Raw genomic sequence first — 21,667 nt, 5'->3', positions numbered from 1 at the left:
GGCCATTATCAACAAAACAGAAAATGACAAGTGCTGGAGAGGATGCGGAGAAAGAGGCACACTTATCCACTGTTGGTGGGAATGTCAAAAGGTGCAACCACTGTGGAAGGCAGTTTGGCGGTTCCTCAAAAAGCTGAATATAGAATTGCCATACGACCCAGCAATACCATTGCTGGGAATCTACTCAAAGGACTTAAGGGCAAAGACACAAACGGACATTTGCACACCAATGTTTATAGCAGCGTTATTTACAATTGCAAAGAGATGGAAACAGCCAAAATCTCCATCAACAGAAGAGTGGCTAAACAAACTGTGGTATATACATACAATGGAATACTATGCAGCTTTAAGACAGGATAAACTTATGAAGCATGTAATATGGATGGACCTAGAGAACATTATGCTGAGTGAGTCTAGCCAAAAACTAAAGGACAAATACTGTATGGTCCCACTGATGTGAACAGACATTCGAGAATAAATTTGAAATATGTCATTGGTAACAGAGTCCAGCAGGAGGTAGAAACAGGGTAAGATAATGGGCAATTGGAGTTGAAGGGATACAGACTGTGCAACAGGACTAGATACAAAAACTCAAAAATGGACAGCACAATAATACCTAATTGTAAAGTAATCTTGTTAAAACACTGAATGAAGCTGCATCTGAGCTATTGGTTTTTGTTTTGTTTTGTTTTGTTTTGTTTTGACTTTACTATTATTACTTTTATTTTTGTCGCTATATTAACATTCTATATCTTTTACAGTTATGTTGCTAGTTCTTCTAAACCGATGCAAATGTACTAAGAATTGATGATCATGCATCTATCTGATGATGTTAAGAATTACTGATTGCATATGTAGAATGGTATGATTTCTAAATGTTGGGTTAATTTCTTTTTTTCCATTAATTAAAAAAAAAAGAGAGAAGGGGTAATTGGAGCTGAAGGGATACAGACTGTACAATGGGACTGGATATAAAAACTCAGAAATGGACAGCACAATACTACCCAATTGTAATGCAATTATGTTAAAACACTGAATGAAGCTGCATGTGAGGTATAGGGGTTTTTTTTTTCTTTCTATTAATGTTTTAATTCTTATTCTGTTGTCTTTTTATTTCTTCTTCTAAATCGATGCAAATTTACTAAGAAATGATGAATATGCAACTATGTGATGTTATTAAGAATTACTGATTGTACATGTAGAATGGAATGATTTCTAATTGTTTTGTTAATTCTTTTTTCAATTAATAAAAAAACTATAAAAAAAAGAATAAAGGTGATACAGATATTTATAAAAGAAATGTTAAGAAACAAACAATACACTCAGAAGCACCAAGAATGTATATCTTCATTAGCCTAACCTTTGGCATATTTAAATCAAGTATCCAAATAATGATTGTAAAACCTGTGTTTGCACTGTAAGTTTCACGAACCAATGTAAAATGAAAGCAAGGAAGGAAAAATCTATAGATACAGATATCAAAGTTTCTTAGACTCTAAGTATTATACATTATCTTCAATCCCATTTGATGAACAGTGAAAACTATACATTCTCAAAATATCAAGTAGAACGTTATTACAGATATGAAGTTGGCTGTTGTAGTGAGTTTGTTACATATCATAACAAATACATATCATCCAGTAGCGGTGGCTAGTGGATGCAGGTTCACAGTGGTTGCTTTATTAGATCATGGAGCTCCCAAGACCCTTTTCCCTGTCCGAGATGCTGGAAGAAGCCCAACGGCAGAAATTGGCGGTGCTCGGAAAAAATTTCCGCGTGATTCCCCGTCCCGAGATGTCGGAAGAAACCCGACAGCAGAAATTGGCTAGGGCCAGAAAAATGTTACGTGAATTTCAGCTGAGAAACAATCTCCCCGTTCCACCAAGAGCCAAGAAGAAAAAAAAGACCAAAGTTGGCCCTGAAACACCAACATCTGGTGACCACTCACCCGAGGATACACCCAAAGACCGCGCCACTCCTGCTTCGCCTGCCGATGACACCACCCCTCCTGCCAGTGCCCATCTCGCCTGTGCTAGTTCTCCATGTACTAGTGGCATGGCATCACCTAAGATCTATGATGCCGAAAGTAGTCCTCTTCCGTCGGAGGAAAGCAAGACCGTGTCATCTACCGAGAGCCTGCAACACGTTTCACGACCCCTTCACTGGCTCCTGCCTGTGTCCTCATCCAACATCAGTGGGAAGGACCAGACACCCTCAAATGACATGAGGAATCGGGAGAGCCGATACCAAGACCTATCACCAGGCCTGGAGCCCAGCAGTCCTACACACAATCAACTCACAAAGAAGATACAAGAGTTAAACCAAGAAAAACAAGATGCTTTGGATCAACTGGAGGTAGTCAAAAAAGAGTTCGAACAAAAGTTCATCAGGGAGCAAGGAGCTCTAATTCAACAGCTGCAAGAACACACTCAGACAATTGGGATGCCAGCGTCTGAGAACTCTGAGTTACACACAGCCCTTATGCACACTCAACAGGCTCTCAGACAGAAAGCAGGAGAGGCAGAGGATCTTGGAAATCGTTTGCAGTCTTCAAGGCGACGTGTAAGTGAGCTGGAGCAGACACTTTGTGCTGTCTCTGCTCAGCAGAAGCAGGCAGACAAGACCAGCCAAGAGCTAACTGAAGAACATGAGAACCTGAAAGTAGAGCTCTGGACACAACGCAAAAGCAATGAGGCCCTGAAGCAACGTAACTCAGAATTAGAAGAGAAACTTCGGGTCCTGCTCACGGAAAAGTCAGCCATGCAGCGAGGGATGGACGAGCTGCACAAGAAGCTGCAGATGAGAGAACTTGCAAAACCGCCACCACTGCAACCTGGAGATCTTAACGACAACCAGCAGTCATGGCAGACCCTGGAGGAGCGGGCAACCCCACCCCAGAACACCCCAGCTGCGCCCTCCCAGATGGAACAGCAGCTGCAAGCCGAGACTAGCGAGCTGCGGAAGAAACTAGAGCACCTAGCAGACCAGCTATTGTTCTCAGGTCAAGGATAGAAAAGTGGACAAAACAGCGCTGCCTGCACTCATGGAGCTATTCACTACATGTCCTGTGGAGCTGATGAGAAGCAGAGCTGGACCTAGTAAGAAGCCAAGAACAGGCCATTTCACAGAGAGCTGCAAGAAGGTAAGATGGTCAAGGGCCGAACCCCGTGGGAGGTGGGGTCATTTCAGGGGAAGACCCTGGCTACACCAGAGGAGGAAACCTGCCTGATTCTACCAGGAGGAGAGGTGCAGAGTGGGGTGAGAGGAGGGGCACCTCAGTGGCCTGGAGCCTCACAGATGTTCAGGAACAGGGACAGGGAAATAAAGGTTAAAATGCAGAGGAGACAGAAGTCCCCACCACCACCCCAAGAATATAAGGCTCCAGACATGAGCTTGCCCCTCCAGCCCTCAGGAGGACAGGGCAGCAAGGTCAGGAAAAGTGGCCTAGGCCTACACCCATTACCCTGTCCAAGCTGCAGGAGGAATTTTCGAAAATCTCAATGTCCAGCCTCCTATCAGTTATTAAATGACACTGGCCAATGCTAGATTATTGGAATCTACACATATGCTTTCCATAATCATGAAGGTTTGGTACACCCTGTGCTTGTGGGAGCTGGTGCCCACCCTTGGCAGCACTGGGCCCTGTGATAGGGACAGATAATACCTCGTTCCTTGTGGTCCTCCTCTCCCTGAATACTCACCTCTGTTTTCAGCCCTGCAGGCAAGTCTATATGGATTGTAATGCAACCACCCCCCTGGAGCCCGAGGTTATGCAGGCAGTAGAGGAGGTCATGGGGGACGCCTGGGGGAATCCTAGAAGTCCCTGCCCAGCACGTAATTCTAGAAGGTGCCCCAGGCATATATTTCGAGGTAATTGGAAGCCGAGCCTCAGGAGACAAATTGTATATCCACAGGTGACCATTTTCTTTTGAAAAACTGTTCTGTTACCTTCAGATCTTTCACTATAAATTTCACAGTTTTTTTTCCCTGAGGCATTCAGATTTGTAGATTGCACCTTTTTGATACCAGACTCTTGAACCTTTATAATCATATCCATTCTTGCTTCTCTTTCTCAGATGAAAGAATTGTCTTATTGAATTATTTTGGAACAACCAAACCTATAAAACCCTTTCAAATTTCTATCTCAGTCAATCCTCGTAAAATTTCCAAAAATGTATCTTTTAACTCATCACGATCATATCGAAACCTGGCCTTTTTCTTCTTTTTTTTGCACTGAAAGTGATTTTAAATTCCTTAGTCTTTATTAATGTTCTTATTTGGGTCTGGTTTATTCTTACTAGAATAATTGGAGGTTTTTGGAAAATATTTTCCATCAGTGCAGCTCAGTGGCCAAATTGGATTTGTTTCTCAGAAGGTCACTCTTCTTAGATGCTTGTTGGGGATGATTAAGGGAAACTTTCCTACCTATGGCTCATGACCTAAAATACCATTTCCAACAGTTTATTGCCAAGCCCTAGGGTTCAGTAATGGCTGTGTAGGGCTTTACAGTTTTACAGTGTTTTTACATCAGTTTGCTCACTGACAGTCTTTTAACTGAGAAGCTAGGATTGAAGGGGTGATTAGGATTACTCAGTCATGACGTGCATGACCCATTAAGATGAGTCTTAATCTTTGTGCAGGAGTCCTTCAGAAGACAATAAATTCAGACCTGAGGAGAGAATGCCAGGGAAGCAAGAAGCTGAAATCAAAGAAACCCAGAAGAGAAGGAGAAGACCAACGGATGCCACCATTTTGTCTCGCCATGTGACAGAGAAGCCTAGGATTACTGGCAACTGGTCTTTGGGAAGAAAACATTGCCAAGATGATTCCCTGATTTGGACATTTCCTCAGCATTAAAACCATGAGCAAATACATTTGCATTGTTTAAGCTGAACCATTTCATGGTATTTGCTTAAGCAGCCTAGGAAACTATAAGACTTCCTTTATGATAGAATCATTTAACTTCTTCACAGTATTAAGATTTAAAGTCTTTGGGAGGAATTTGAATGTGAAGAATGTATAAGAAGATGTTAGATACCCAGGATTTTTATCACTGTCTTCCTTACAGTAGCAGAAACTGGTAATAGCCTCAGTATTCATCATAGAGGATTGTTTTTATAAAGTATTGTGGTGCCCTTTCATGGAGTCTGGGCCCCCCTGAAGCACTGTCCATACACTTGGTGGTCTGTCTCTGTACTCTCGATTCAGTTCCATTGGTCACTCCTTCTATCTTTGTGCCAGTGCCATGGTGCTTTGGCTGCTGTGACTTCATAGTAAGTTTAAAGTCTGGAAGTGATTGCCCTCCTCCTTTGCTCTTGTATTTTAGGATAGCTCTAGCTATTCAGGGTGTTTTTCCCTTTCATATTAGTTTGATAACCAGCTTTTCCAAGTCTTCAAAATAGATTGTTGGGATTTTGAAGTGTATTGCATTGAATCTGTAGATCAGTTTGGGTAGAACTGACATCTTGATGACACTCAGCCTTCCCATCTGTGAGCATGGAATAGCTTTCCATCTATATAAGTCATTTTTAATTTCTTTTTACAATTTTGTTTTTGGTAATTTTCTTTGTATAAGTCCATGACATCCTGGTTAGTGTTATTTCTAGATACCTAATTCTTCTGGTCACTATTCTGAATGGAATTTTTTCCTTAGTTGTCACGTCAGATAGGTCAATGCTTGTGTGTAGAAACATTATTGACTTTTGTACATTAATCTTGTATCCCACCACTTGGTTGAATTTGTTTATTAGCTCAAGTAGGTTTGCTGTAGATTTCTCAGGGTGTTCTATGTATAGTATCATGCCATCTGCAAATAATGAAAATTATACTTCTTCCTTCCTTATTTAGATGCATTTTATTTCTTTCCCCTGTCTAAATGCTCCAGCTAAGACTTCTAATACAGGAATGAGTAACTGGTGACAGTGGATATCCTTGTCTTGTTCCTGATCTTAGGGGGAATGCTTTCAGCTTCTTACCATTAAGTACAAAGCTGGTTATAGGTTTTTCATATATGCCCTCTATGATTTTCAGAAAGTTTCCTTCGATTCCTAACTTTTGAAATGTTTTTTATCAGGAATGCATGCTGGATTTTGTCAAATGCTTTTTCAGTGTCAATCAAACTGATCATGTGATTTTTTTTCCCTTTTTATTTGTTAATGTCCTATATTACATTGCTCAATTTTCTTATGTTGAACCATCCTTGCATAACTGTTGTGAATCCCACTTGGCCATGGTGTATAATTTTTTTAATGTGGCATTGGATTGGATGTGCTATTATTTTTATAAGAATTTTTGCATTCCTTTCTTGTGTCATCTTTGTCTGATTTTGGTATAACAGTGATGGTAGCTTCATAAAATGAGTTAGGTAGGGTTCCTTTTCTTCAATTTTTGGAAGAGTTTGAGCAGGATTGGCATTTGTTCTTTTTGGAATGTTTGATAAAATTCTTCAGGAAAGCCCATCTGGTCCTGGGCTTTTCTTTGTGAGAAGATTTTTTAATGACTGGTTGAATCTCTTTTCTTGTAAATGTTTAGTTGAGACCTTCTATTTCTCAAGTCAGTGTAGGTAATTCATATGTTTCTAGGAATTTGCCCATTTCATGTCAATTGTCCAGTTTGTTGGCATGGAGTTATACATTGCATTCTCTTATAATTTTTTAAATTTCTTCAGGATCTGTTATTACTACCCCCTTCTCATTACTGATATTGTTTTGCATCCTCTCTGTTTTTCTTTGTTGGTCTAGGTAGGGGTCCATCAATTTTATTGGTTTTCTCAAAGAACCACCTTTTGGTTTTGTTGATTCTTTCTATTGTTTTATTATCCTCCAATTTGTTTATTTCTCCCTCAATCTTTATTATTTCTCTTATTTGCTTTTAGGGTTAATTTGCTGCTTTTTCTCTAAATTCTCCAGATGTGCAGTTGAGTCCTCAAGTTTTGCTTGTTCTTGTTTTTTATTATAGGCACTTAGGGCAATCAGTTTCCCGCTCAGCACTGCCTTTGCCACATCTCATAAATTCTGATATATTGTATTCTCATTATCATTTGTCTCCAGGTATTGACTGATTTCTCTAGCAATATTTTCCTTGAACCACAGATTATTTAAGTGTGTTGTTTAATCTCCATATATTTGTGAAAGCTCTGGTTCTGTAGTGATTATTAATTTCCAGCTTTATTCTTTCATGATTAGAGAAAGTGCTTTGGATAATTGAAGTCCTATTAAATTTATACAGACCCAGTTTGTTTCCCAGCATGTGATCTATCCTGGAGAAAGTTCCATGTGTGCTGGAGCAGAATGTATATCTTGGTGTTTTGGGGTGTGATGATCTGTATATGTCTATTTGATCTAATTCATTTATCCTTTTGTTTAGGTTCTCTGTTTCCTTGTTGATCTTTGCGTGGTTGTTCTGTCTATAGCAGAGAGGGATGTTTTGAAGTTTCCTACTATTACTGTTGATACATCTATAGCTCCCTTCAGTTTCTCCAATGTGTGCCTCGTGCATGTTGGAGCTCTTTGATTGGGAGCATACGTATTTATGGTTGTTATTTCTTCTTGGTGAATTGTTCCTTTTATTAATGTATAGCATCCTTCTTTATCTCCTATGACTTCTTTACATTTAAGGTCTATTTTGTCTGATTATTACAGCTATTCCTGCTTCTTTTGATTACAGCTTGCATAGATTTTTTTCTGTCCTTTCACTTTTGATCTATTTGTGTCCTTGAATCTAATATATGTCACTTGTAAACAGTATTTGGATGAATTATTGTTTTTAATCTGTTCTGCTAGTCTCTGCCTTTTAAGTGGTGAGTTTAATCCATTAATATTCAATGTAATTACTGTATAAGCAGTTCTTGACTCTACTATCTTCTCCTTTAGTTTTTATTTTTCAAGTCTATATATTATTTTCTTTCTGTCTCTCTTTTTTCCTTTAAATTTCCACTTCTCAAGCAGACTACCATGGCTCAGCAGGCAGAGTTCTCACCTGCCATGCCAGAGACCAGGGTTCAATTCCCAGTGCCTGCCCACGCAAAAAAAAATAATAAATTACCATTACTCATATTCTTCAAGTCTGTGCCATCCTCCAGACCTCCCTCTCCTGTCTTTTTTTTTTCAGCTGCCAGACCTTACTTTAGTATTTTTTGTATGATTGGGCTCTTGTTGACTAGTTCTCTCAATCTTTTTTGTCTTTTAAGATTTTAATCTCTCCCTCAATTTTGAAGGTTTATTTGGCTCTATAAAGAATTATTAGCTTAAAGCCTTTCTTATTCAGGATCTTAAATATATCATACCATTGTTTTCTTGCTTCCATGGTCCCTGTTGAGTAGTCTAAAATCAGTCTTATGTCTTTTAGTAGATTGGTTTTCTTGTGCTGCTTTCAGGACTTTCTGTTTCTCTTTTACACCTGACAGTTTGAGTAGTATATGTCTTGGAGTAAGACTGTTGGGATTTATTCTATTTGGAGTATTTGGAGTTTGCTGGTCTCCTTTGTTTTGCATTTTATGCCTTTTATAAGGGTTAGGAAGTTTTTCCTGATTATATCTTCAACTAACTCTCCTAGCTCTTTATTCTTTTCTCCATTTAAGACACCAGTGGTTCTTCTATTTCTTTACCTCTTGTTGTCCATCATTTCCCTAAGATCCAGTTGCTTTTTTTTTCATTCTTCTTGTGATTTGTATTTTTTTGCATTCTAGTTGAGTTGTTCTATCTTCTAGCTCACTTTTTGTTTCTTCTGCTTCTTCAAAACTGCCATCATGTATCTTTTCATTTGGTCTACTGTATCTTTCATTTCTGCATGAGCTGCTACTTTTCTATTTAACCTTCTGAATTATTCTTTTTTGCCCTTCTACTGTCTTCATGATATCCTTTATTTCTTTATAAACATCCTTGAATAGTTTTTCCATATTCTGTATCTCCTCTGGAATTTTGCTTTGGTCATTTTGCTGAACCATTTCTGCTTTGATCTTCATGTGATTTGTGATTTTCTGTTGTCTTTGGGGCATTTGGTTTTCCTGATATGGTTATTTTGGAGGTTGGTTTTTGCTGAAGGTTTCCTTTTACATTTGGTTTGGTGGTTATTCTCTGCCAAATCAAGGTCCAGAGCTTATGTTACAATTCAACTTGAGGGCCTATTAGAAGCTAGACCCATAATACCTGGGATGCATGTATATTTCAGTGACCGAATGTCCATCTGCTATATGGGAGACCCAGGCTCAACTCTGAGCCCATGCAACATCCCCCCCAAAAAAAAACTGGAAGAAAAAGTTAGTGTTACTAAAATAAAATAAGAATATAATAAAAATATGAAAAAAACAACTAGCAGAACAACAACAAAAAAAAACCTCAGCAATAGTAGGTCTAGAATCAAAAAGAGACACCACACAACATACTGGAACTGAAGTCAGACTCGTGCCCAGCAGAAGGAAGAGGAAAATTTTTTTTCACATTTGCAGGCACCAGGAATCCAGCTTTCCACTGAGCCACCATTGCACTGCCCAAGGGAGAGGAAATTTAATAAAAACAAATAAAAAGTGAAATGGAATAACAAAAATAATGTATTAAATAAGAAATAGAAAACAGTCTACCAATATGTAAAATGTCTGTAAAAATAAAAACAAGAAATAATGAAAAACCAATTATACCATTAAGAAAGATGTATGGAAAGAATATATTTTTTAAAGGGAAAATAAAAGCCAATATTAGGAAAAACATTTAAAAGTAAATAAAAATGTAGACAGATAGGGAGCTAGCCTGCCTGCACTTATGCCTTCTCGCCAGCAGGTGGCAATCCTGAGGCACTCCTCCCTCAGTCTTCTGGGGGGGGGGTGCGGCGTGGTAGTGAGGGAATGTTCTGGGTCAGCCTGGCTGGATGACCAGTCTTTGCTGGTGGGACTAGGGAGCCACCCCACAGTGCTGGTGGGTCTGCCAGACAATGCACCTGCAGGGCTGGCTGTTCCCTCAATGCTGGTGGTCATACTCTGAGACCCAGCCACCTTCAGTGGATAATCGGGCCCACCTTCAGGCTCCCATGGGCACTTTCCACTGTGACCCACATGGGATGATCTCCCCAGGTGGCAGCTGGGCAGTCGAGTGGAGGATGGTCAGCTCCCTGTGGCTGCACCTGCCTGAGCACCACAGCCCACCTTGGTGGGGATCACGGTCACCCAGCTCACCCCACCCTCCCCATCCTATCCCCTGCCACTCTCCCCAAACTACCTAACATCCCAGTTTGATTATTCACCCCAAGGACTACAGTCCTTGTCATTCTTTCCCCACCCCCTACCTTGTTTCCTGGAGCAGGAGGGAACTCACTCCACTGTGCTCTGCCTTCTTCCCAGAAGTCTCAATTATGTGCATATTTAAAGAAGAAATGTTCTACATACATTAGTCTTAATGTTTTTCATTCAAGGAATTTTTTACCTGAATTGTAGGATGTATGGATACAAAAGTTGATCCAAATATTCTCTTTATTATTCCAGCCTTTTCTGTAGGCTCTGTAGTGACATCTCCTTTTTTTTTTTTTCTGATATTCACAACATGTCTTTTCTCTTTTTCTGGATCAAGTTAGCTTGATCCAGGAGGCCAGCAATGGGCAGACAAGCTCGACACTTCCACAAGGTGTTTACACATGATGAGATGCCTGGGGGCTGCCCTGTGACATAGCGGTGGGAGCAGTCATGGGGCCAGGGGTCTGGTGGGAGCAGCTGCAGGTTGGGAAGGAGCCAGCCTTCCAAAAGGATGCCAGCCCCATCCCCGAGGGCATGCACAGCTCAAGAATGGGCCACGCCTCTTTGGCAGTTCATATAGGATACCTCTGGGTGTGTGTCCTGTAAAGGGACAGAGGAATGCTAAGTCCCATTTCTAACCTCCTAAGTCTGTATTTGACATCACCTAACACGGTGTGCTTTTTCTTTCCTTTTTTATTTTAATTTAAGGGATAGTTTTGTTTTGTGGTTTTTGATAGATGAGGGTGACAACCAGGGTCGCTTCATCTTCCATCTTGAGGCAGGCAGCCCCACTGCTGTGGGTGCCATGCTGCATGCCAGAAGACCAGCCTACCCACCCCAGCCATGGCCCACATCTTGCTGCCCACTTATGGGACTGAGCACTGAGCCGCTGATGGGGACATGCTTGATGTCACCCATTGCAGGATTGAGAGTTTTAATGCAGAAATTCATGTATTCAGCAGCTACTACATGAGTCCTGGAGGCTGGGTGCTTTGCTCTGGGGACACAGCTCTGCCCTGGACTTGGCACTTTGCTCTGGGGGCAGAGCTCTGCCCGACGATCACCTGGGATTGGGTGGGAAGACCTAGGCCAAGGCGGACACCTCTGCTGTGAAAAGCCTGCATGTTTTACATGAATCTTATTTGTTGAATTGTGCACTAGCAAAACAGGATTTTGCTTAATGCTGTAGTTTGTTTACAGTATATTATGGTATGAAACCAAAATTTCAGAAGTCAATAAAGTGTGTATTTAAAAGCTCAGAAAAGAATGATGACTCTTTTAAATTTTAAGTGATTTGTACCCACAGCTACACTTTAATCCTCAAAGACCCTTCTTGGTGATATTCTACCAAGTAGGACCCACTCTGCCCTTGCTTTGGAGGACTTACAAACCATTTAGAGAGATGAGAAGTAAAGTGCAGCAGGCAGCAGATACCAAGAAATGATAGGGATTTAGAAAAGGACAAGAGATGATTGCTTTGGGGAAGCGGTTGGAACCAGTGAAGGTTTGAGGGAGAAATAAGGTTTGAGTTGTATGGCCTTTGGTGCAGACCCAGGAGGTTGTCCCCATCTGAGCAAGGGTGTGAACAAGGACCCAGAGCAGGAGTCAGGGCCTCAGCCACACCGACCTGCATGGAGGATTGAGGGTGGGGTGGGGGGATGGGAAAGCTCAGACTTGGGAGCTCTGTTGGGCATTATCAATTTGTAGTGAGAGACCCCTGAAGGGTTTGAACACCTCCACATATCTGATTCAGAGAGGGGGAGGGTGTGTGGAGGGGAGGAGGGGTAGGGAGGGGTCCCTGTGCTTTGATGCAAGCTACAGCATCTCTTGGTCTAGACTGTAGGAAGTTGGGATACACTGAGTCCTTATGCTTCTTTCCCCTGGTGGTTTCTAACCCTTCTAGGCCTATGAAATCATAAAGAAAAGCCTGATGGTGTGAAAACTAAGGCTGTTGTTCACCTGAAGATGTGGACATTGGGAACACGAGGTGCCCCATTATTTTGCCTGTGGTAATTGTGCACCCCCACTGTCTGACAAGCAGCTCATCTCCCCACCCCCAGCCATGTGGAAATGTACAGTGACAACATATTTTTTGCTTGAGGCTGAACATTTTCTGTAGAAATTGATCTTCACTGAGTTATTACATTAAAAATTCTTTTTAAAATACAATTGGTATGGATAGGGGAGTGCAAAGATGACAACTTAGTGAAGTGTGGGGTTTATTTCATTCTCCAGAGTGCTAATGAACAGCCAGGAACAGGACAGAACTGCTGGGGCCACATCAGTGACCAGATGCACAGCGTACCCCAGTCTGGACCAGCTGGACTGGCTGTGACCCACCCCAAGAACTGTGAGTTCTCCAAGCCATGGCGGTCAGTGTCCCTCCCCCAAAGGCTACTTCCCAGAGGGGAAAGGAAAGGACTTTACCAGCAGCAGGAACTGAGTGCAACCAAGCTCCAATTGTGGAATTGATTCACATAGTCTGACTAAAATTGGCCATTTTTTATATATACTAAATATACTAAAAATACACCCCCATCTCAGCTGAACATTGAATAAAATCCGAGGTCAGTGGTTTTTGCCTCAGTACGGAGGGGGCAGGGCTGACAGAAAAAGCAAAAAGAAAAAAACAGTGTTTTAATGGATCTGAAGGAAAGGTTGGAGCACATAGCACCTAGAGATACACAGAGCAATGTACCAACTTAAGCTCTTGATTGGCAAACCCAAGGAATGGGAGTCTTGCTCTGAAAACGATTTCTCTTTTTCTTTTTTTGTGGCTATGTTTTTACAGCTTGACTACTACTTAGATACAGCTGCAAGGCTTCTCAGGCTCCCCTACCCCAGGCTATATTGAGATTTTTTGAGTGTTTGTCTGGAGCCTGTGCCTTCACCAGGAGAGGTGTGGGGCCAGCTCAGGTGGATTCCCTCCCTCAAGTATTTCAGACTCCAGGGACTGGAAAATTGAAGCGATTATAGCCAGCCTACAATGTCTCCTCTGTCTCCACCATGCCCCCAGCAGGGAGAGTCTGCTGAAGTTAAAGGTGCATCATGTTATACTGGTGGGACCTGAAGACAGACAGGCTCCACATACTGGGCAGGATAGGAAAAACACAAGAGTCCATAGACTTCACAGGAAATTCTTTCAACATGCTGAGTCTCATCCTCAGGGAAAACTGAGGCAGGTGACTCCTCCTGAGAGGAGGCCAGTTTGGTCTGGGATCATTTGGCTGGGGTCTATAATACCAAAGTAGACCTTTGTAATGGGGGAAAGAGGCACCATACAGTCAGGGTAAGAAACAAGAAAACAAGCAGTGAAAAATTCTGATCTGTTAAACAAAACCTAAGCTAGAGGCCTAGAATAAGCTAAACTGAATGTCAAAGAACAGATAGACAAAAAAGTCATCCAGCGAGAACATCCTAGGTAAAAAAAAAAAAGTGAAAGCAATCTCCAGAATAAACCAAGATAATTAAATGCCTAGATACAAGCAAAAGATAATAAATCATACTAGGAAATTGAAGATATGGTCCAGTCAAAGGAAAAAATCAACAATTCAAATGAGATACAGGAGATAAAACAATTAATTCAGAATATGTGAATAGACATGGAAGACCTCATCAAAAATCAAATCAATGAATTGAGGGAGGGTATAAAGAAGGCAAGAATTAAACAAAAAGAAATTGAAAGCCTGCATAAACAAATCACAGAACTTAGGGGAATGAAAGGCACAGTAGAAGGGATAAAAAAAATGGAAAACTACAATGTCAGATTTCAAAATGCAGAAGAGAGGATTAGTGAACTGGAGGATGGGACATCTGAAATATAACAAGCAAAAGGAAATACAGGGAGAAGAATGGAAAAATATGAGCAGGGACACAGGGAATTGACTGACAACATGAAGCAAACTAATATACATGGTGTGGGCATCCCAGAAATAGAAGAAAAGGGAAGATCAGGAGAAAAACTAATGGAGGAAATTATCACTGAAAACTCCTCAACTCTTATGAAAGACTTAAAATAACAGGACCAAGAAGTGCAGTATCCCCCAAACAGAATAGATCCAAATAGATGTACTCCAAGACACTTACTAATCAGAATGTCAGATGTCAAAGAGAAAGAGATAATCTCGAAAGCAGCAAGAGAAAAACAGTCTATCACATACAAGGGAAGCCAAATAAGACTATGTCTATTTTTCTCAGCAGAAACTATGGAGATGAGAAGACAGTGGGATGATATATTTAAGCTACTAAAGGAGAAAAACTGCCAACCAATAATTCTATATCCAGCAAAACTTTCCTTCAAAAATCAGGGGGAAATTAAAACATTTTCAGACAAAAAAATCATTGAGAGAATTTGTGACCAAGAGACCAAGAGATTCCTTCTGGAAGAAATACCAAAGGGAGCACTAGAGACAGATAAGAAAAGACAGGAGAGAACAATGTGGGGAAGAGTGTAGAAATGAAGAAAAGGTAAAGGTAAAAAGAAGAAAAATTGGATATGACATATAAAATCCAAAAGGCAGAATGGTAGAAGAAAGTACTGCCCATACAGTAATAACACTAAATGTTAATGGATTAAACTCCCCAACCAAAACACATAGACTGGCAGAATGGATTATAATACACGACCCATCTGTATGCTGTCATCAGGAAACCCATTCTAGATCCAAGGATAAACATAGGAACATGGATAGCACAATACTACCTAACTGTAATAGAATAATGTTAGAACACTGAATGAAGCTGAATGTGAAAACGATAGAGGGAGGAGACCTGGGGATACAAATGAAGTCAGAAGAAAAGATAGATGATAATGCCTGAGATGGTATAATCTAGGAATGCCTAGAATGTATAATGATAGTGACCAAATGTACATTTTTAAAAATGTTTTTGCATGAGAAAGAACAAAGGAATGTCATTACTGCAGGGTGCTGAAAATAGATGATAATTAATATTTTAAAATTTTAACTTATGTGTGAGACTAAAGCAAAAAATGTTTCTTTGGTACAAAATTTATATTTTGACTAGTGCATTTCATAATATAACTTATGTAGACAGCTTAACTGAACACCATAAGTACATGGAACCTTGAGTAGGAAATGAGATTTTGTTGGTTTGTCCAGAGTGATGCCCTGATAAATCCCAGAGTGATTTGAACAGTGAATAAAAAAGTATTTGCATAGTCCCCTTCGGGAAATGGTGAGAAAGGAGTAAAATTCAACTTCCCCAAGTTGAATTCTTGATATCCTCACAAGCAGTGTGGACAACCAAAGATATAGGCTGAACCCCCAATCTTGGGGTTTGTTCATATGAAACTTAACCCCAAAAAGGATAGGTCAAGCCTACTTGAAATTAGGCCTAAGAATCACCCCCAGTAAAACCTCTTTTTTTGCTCAGATGTGGCCTCTCTCTCCAGTCAGCACAACAAGCAAACTCACTACACTCCCACCTGTCTGCATGGGACATGACTCCCAGAGGTGTGGACCTTCCTCACAACATGGGACAAAAATCATGGAATGAGCTGTGACTCGGCATCAAGGGATTGAGAAAAACCCTAGAATGAGCTGAGACTCAGTATCAGGGGATTGAGAAAAGCTTCTTGACCAAAAGGGGGAAGAGTAAAATGAGACAAAATAAAGTGTCAATGGTTGAGAGATTCCAGAGTTGAGAGGTTTTCCTGGAGGTTATTTTATGCATTAAATAGATATTCCCTTGTTAGTCAAGATGTAGTGGAGAGGCTGGAGGGAACTTCCAGAAAATGTAGAGCTGTGTTCCAGTAGCCATGTTTCTTGAAGATGATTGTATAATGACATAGCATTCACAATGTGACTGTGTGATTGTGAAAACCTTGTGTCTGATGCTCCTTTTATCTACCTTATCAACAGGCATATAAAACATATGGAAAAAAAGATGAGTAATGGGGGAACAAATGTTAAAATAAATTTAGATTGAAATACTGGTGATCGATGAGGGGGAGGGGTGGGGGCATTGAATGTATGAATTTTTTTTGTTTTCTTTTTATTTCTTTTCCTGAATAGATGAAGATGTTCCAAGAAATGATTATGATGATGAATATCCAGCTATGTGATGATATTGTGAATTACTGATTATGTAGAATGGAATGATCAAAAGTTAGAAATGTTTGCATTTGTTTGGTGTTTTTTTGGTATTTAAAAAAATAAGAAAACTTTTTTTGCATTGATGATGCCTTTAATTAAAATAAGAAGCATTCCCTATTTTCCTAAAATAATTTTAGCTTCCTATTACCCAAGCTAGCTTTTTGAAAAGCTAAAATGACTAGAAGATTTTCTTTGATGTTGTCCCCAAATCCTCCGCAAGAAATGGCATGCTCACGCAGTGCCCCTCACTGCTTGAGAGGGTGGCAGCACAGGAGTGTAAGCTGGTGCAGTTTGTACATCTGGGTAATATTTGTCAATCACCCATTGCTGAATTAGTTTTCAGAAAACTTCTGACTGATAGAAACATTTCAGATAATTGGAGGATGCACATTTCTACAGCATTGACATATAAGATAGGAAGCTCTCTTGATTTTTGAAAGCAAAATTTCGTGAAGACACATAATATTCCTAAGATTTACATCACCTGGAAGGTTTCTGTGCTGGTTTGAAATGATGTATGTACCCTAGAAAAGCCATGTTTTAATCCTAATCCCATTTTGTAAAGGCAACCGTTTCTTCTAATTCCTATTCAATGCTGTATGTTTAAGACTGCAATGAAATCATCTCCGTGGAGATGTGATTTAATCAAGAGTGGTTGTCTAGCTGGATCAGGTGATGACATGTATCCACCCATTCAGGTGGATCTTGATTAGTTTCTGAAGTCCTATAAAAGAGGAAACATTTTGGACAAGAAAGAGATTCAGAGAGAGCAGAGAATGCTGCAGCACCACAAAGCAGAGAGTCCATTAGGCAGTGAACTTTGAAATGAAGAAGGAAAATGCCTCCCAGGGAGCTTCATGAACCAGGAAGCCATGAGAAGAAGCTAGTAGATGATGCCGTGTTCACCATGTGCCCTTCCAGATGAGAGAGAAACTCTGACTGTGTTCACCATGTGCCTTCTCACTTGAGAGAGAAACCCTGGGCTTTATCAAGATACCTTCTTGAACCAAACTATCTATCCCTGGATGCTTTAGATTGGAAATTTCTATAGACTTGCTTTAACTGGGACATTTTCTCAGCCTTAGAACTGTAAACTAGCTACTTATTAAATTCTCTTTTTAAAAGCCATTCCATTTCTGGTATGTTGCATTCTGGCAGCTAGTAAACTAGAACAGCTAGTGAGGCCTCGAGGCCGTGCTTGGGGAAGGGGTGCAGTGGGGTGCTGGGGAGATGACACGGCCAGTACTGGATGCAGCTGGGAGGGGTGGCAATGCCCTCCTGGGATGAGGGGCAGTGCAGACCCCCGAGGACGGAGCCAACAGGGAGGGTGAGTCTGAGGGATGGTGGAGTAAGGCTGGGGATGGGTGGGAAAGGCTGAGGAGATGGACAGTGTGAGGCTGAGCCTTCCACTCCCCACCCACCTCCTGAGCCCAGGACCCGGTCCCTGTCCTGGAGGAGTCTGCGGCGGTGGAGGGTCCAGGGAGGGAGGCGGAGATAAGTCTCAAGGCTGCGGAGTAACTGTACCCTGAGTGGAATGCGAAGAGTAACCATGATGGAAGCTGTGCCTGCACACTGAGGGGGGCCTACCTGGGAGTAGGAGGAAGGATCCCTGGCCCTGGGGTGGGGGCTGACAGCTATTGGCCCCACCAGTCAGAGGTGGGCAGAGACAATGGTCAGGGCCCTCCCCCCACAGCGGGTGGAGATGACTGCTTGCAGCCTTCATTTTGAGCTCGCACTCCAGGCCCTGCCCACAGCAGTCTGACCCCACTCCCTTTCCCTTTCCATCTTCTCATCACCCAACAGGCTGGGAGAATGAGGCCATACCCACATTCCATGCTGCCTAGCACCTCCATGGTCCCTCCCTTCCCTGGCTCAGTCCCACATCACTGCGGTAGCTAGTGGATGCAAGTTCACAGTGGTTGCTGGATTAGATGATGGTGCTCCCACGACCCTTTCCCCTGTCCGAGATATCGGAAGAAGCTCGAAGGTAGAAGCTGGCTGCACTCAGAAAAAAGTTCTGTGTAATTCCCCTCCCTGAGATGTCAGAAGAAACCCCACAGCAGAAATTGGCCTCAGCCAGAAAAATGTTACGTGAATTTCAGCTGAAAAATAGTCTTCCCATTCCACCAAGAGTGAAAAAGATAAAAATTGGCTCTGAAACACCAACATCTGGTGGCCACTCACCTGAGGAAGTGCCCAAAGACCACGCCACTCCTGCTTTACCTACTGATGTCACCACCCCTCCTGGCAGTGTCCATCTCACCTGTGCTAGTTCCCCACATACTGATGGCATGGCATCACCGGAGAGCTATGATGCCAAAAGTGGTCCTCTTCCCTCGGAAAAAAACAAGACTATGCCATCTACCAAGAGCCTGCAACAGGTTTCATGACCCCTTCATTGGCTCCTGCCTGAGTCCTCATCCTACATCAGCAAGAAGGACCAGACATCCTCAAATGACATGAAGAATCTAGAGAGCCAATACCAAGAGCCATCACTAGCCCTGGATTCCAGCAGTTCTACAAGCAAGCAACTCACAAATAAGATACAAGAGCTGAACCAAGAAAAAACAAGATGCTTTGAATCGCTTAGAGGAAGTCAAACAAGAGTTTCAGCAAAGGTTGATACAGAAGCAAAGAGCTCTAAGAAACAGCTGCAAGAACACACTCAGACAATTGGGATTCTAGTGTCTGAGGGGTCTGAGTTACACACAGCCCTTATGCACACCCAAAAAGCTCTCAGGAAGAAAGTAAAAGAGGCAGAGGATCTTGTAAGTCACCTGCAGTCTTCAAGGCAACATGTAAGTGAGCTGGAGCAGATGCTGTCTGCTGTCTCCACTCAGCATAAGCAGGCAGACAAGACCAACCAAGAGATAACTGAAGAACATGATAACCTGCAAGTAGAGCTCTGTACACAAAACAAAAGCAATGAGGCCCTGAAGCAACATAACTCAGAAGTAAAAGAGAAACTTTGGGTTTTGCTCATGGACAAGTCAACAATGCAGCAAGGGATGGAGGAGCTGCACAAGAAGCTGCAGATGAGAGATCTTGCAAAACTGTCACCACTGCAGCCTGGAGATCTTAATAAGAACCAGCAGTTACAGCAGCCAATGGAGGAGCGGGCAGAGCTGAAGCTACATGTGGGGCAGCTGAAAGAAACTCTGAAAAATATGCAACTAGAGAGAGAGAGACACAATTGCCAAGGCCCTGAGAAAAGTGCGTGCCATTTGGCAAGAGCAGGTGCAGGAGTTCTCAGACCAGATGACAACAGTGAGAAAAGAAAAGCTGAAGAATTTGGAGAAAAAAAATGATGAAACTGAAGAACGAGTTAGCTGTACCCCCACCCCAGAAGCCCCCAGTCAGCCTCTCTGAGATGGACCAGCGTCTGCAAGCAGAAATCAGCAAGCTTCAGAAGAAGCTAAGCACCTAGCAGGACAGCTGCAGGCCCAGGTGAAGGACAATGAGGGCCTAAGTCGTCTGAATCAGGAGCAGGAGCTGAGGCTGCTGCAGCTGGAGCGGGAAGCTGAGCTCTGGGAAGAGCAGGCGGCAGATTGCCAACACATCCTGGAGACCGTGGAGAGTGACCGCGTCACCATCAGCCACGCTCTGTCCCAAAACCGTGAGCTCAAGGGGCAGCTGGAAGAACTGCAGAATGGCTTTATCAGGCTGAGCAATGAAAACATGGAGGTGACCAGTGCCCTGCATTCAGAACAGTATCTTAAGAAAGAGCTGGCCAAGAAGCTGGGAGAGCTGCAGGAACACCTGGAAGAACTCAAAGAGACGATGGAATTCAAGAGCAAAGAGGCTCAGGCTTTGCAAGACCAGCGTGACCAGTACCTCAGCCACCTGCAGCAGTCTACACTTGCCTGTCAGCAGCTCGTGGCTGCCTATCAGCAGCTAGCCACCGAGAGGGAGATGATGCAAAAGCAGTTAGTGCTGCAGACCCAGCGAGTGGAAAAGCTGCAGCACGAGGAAGTTCAGAGCAAGGCTACGGCTAAGATGATGTGCCAGGAATTGCAGGGGACTCCGTATCGCCTGGACGTTGCTAACCAACAGAACCAACAACTGCAGGCCCAGTTGGGCCTCATGACCCTGCCTGGGGAAGGAAGTGCCGTAGAGACCGAGCAAGCAGATGAAGACGAGCAGCATCCGCAGCTGAGCATCCCTGAAGACCTAGACAGTCGAGAGGCCATGGTGGCACCTTTGAAATCGGCCCTAGCTAGTGCGAAAGAAGAGGAGGCACGTCTTCGCAGGCAGCTGAAGGAGCAGAAGCTACGCTGCCGGCACCTGGCTTGTCAGGTGACCTCATCTCAGTGTGAGCCAGAGGCGTCCCCTCCCTCTGGGACCGGTGGGGAAAGTGTATCAGGGGACATTCATCAGGCTCTGCAAGGGGCTATGAAGAAGCTGCAGCACTGCTTTGCTGAAATTATGCAAGATCAACTAGATTTGAAGGATCGGATGGAAGAGCTGGAGCATCGCTGCCTGCAGCTATCTGGAGAGATAGACACAACTGCTGGGTGCGTTGCCCTCTACCAAAATCAGAGGGCAGTAATGAAGGAGCATCACCGTGTAAAGGAGGACATCAGCTGCTCAGCAAGTGACAAGGAAGACACGACGGTGAAACTGCTCGAGATGCAGGAGCTCAACAAAACACTTGTCGGTGAGGGCAAAGGACAGCACGGCATGTTTCTGCCAGCTGCCCAGAACCCTGCTGGTCAGGACACAACAGCGTCCCCAGCCCCCCAGGAGCTTGGAGCCGACAATGGACAGGACCTTCCCGAGGGGCACGTGGCAAATGATGTGGGATCTGTTCAGGGAGAGGCCCTCCAAGGCCAAACTGTTCCCGAGACTCCCACTGCCCAGCAGAAAATGCAACTGCTACGTGAGATGCAATACCCTCAGGATCACCATGGCCTGGGCGATAATCCCTGCATCCCCTTCTTCTACCAGGCTGAGAAGTATGAAGAAGCGAAGGTTCTGGTCATCTAAGCCTGTCTCTGGCAGGCAAAACCTGGGGAAGTGGGGCCAGGGGCTAGGCTCCCATTTTTTCCCTACCACTCCTTCCCGACCCCCTTCCTTGCACTCTTTTCCTATCACCCTTTATCCCTAGAGTAGTGAGGTGGGGCCCCTGATTGGCTCTGTTGTGCCTCACAGGCCCCTTGCTACTTTAGCAAGGAAAGGGCTGTTTTAATTTCTGGGCTATGAGTACTTAGTTCCATAAAACTTAAAAAAAAAAAAAGAATGAAAAAATAAAAAATAAATGCTTTAAAAATTAAAACAAAATAACTGAGAAAATGTATATATAAAAAAGGGAGGGCATTTCCTAGTAGAAATC

The 21,667-nt window shown here is 42.7% G+C and overlaps 1 pseudogene; it reads left to right on the top strand.

The window, feature by feature from the left end:
• Nucleotides 1-1,689: 1,689 nt before the first annotated feature.
• On the top strand, nucleotides 1,690-21,327 carry LOC143645528 (golgin subfamily A member 2 pseudogene; annotated as a pseudogene).
• Nucleotides 21,328-21,667: the final 340 nt, after the last annotated feature.

This window comes from Tamandua tetradactyla, chromosome 9 (assembly GCF_023851605.1).
Source record: "Tamandua tetradactyla isolate mTamTet1 chromosome 9, mTamTet1.pri, whole genome shotgun sequence".
NCBI classification, from domain to species: domain Eukaryota; kingdom Metazoa; phylum Chordata; class Mammalia; order Pilosa; family Myrmecophagidae; genus Tamandua; species Tamandua tetradactyla.
Note: the sequence above shows the minus strand (reverse complement) of the source record. Positions and strands in the feature narration are given on the sequence as shown.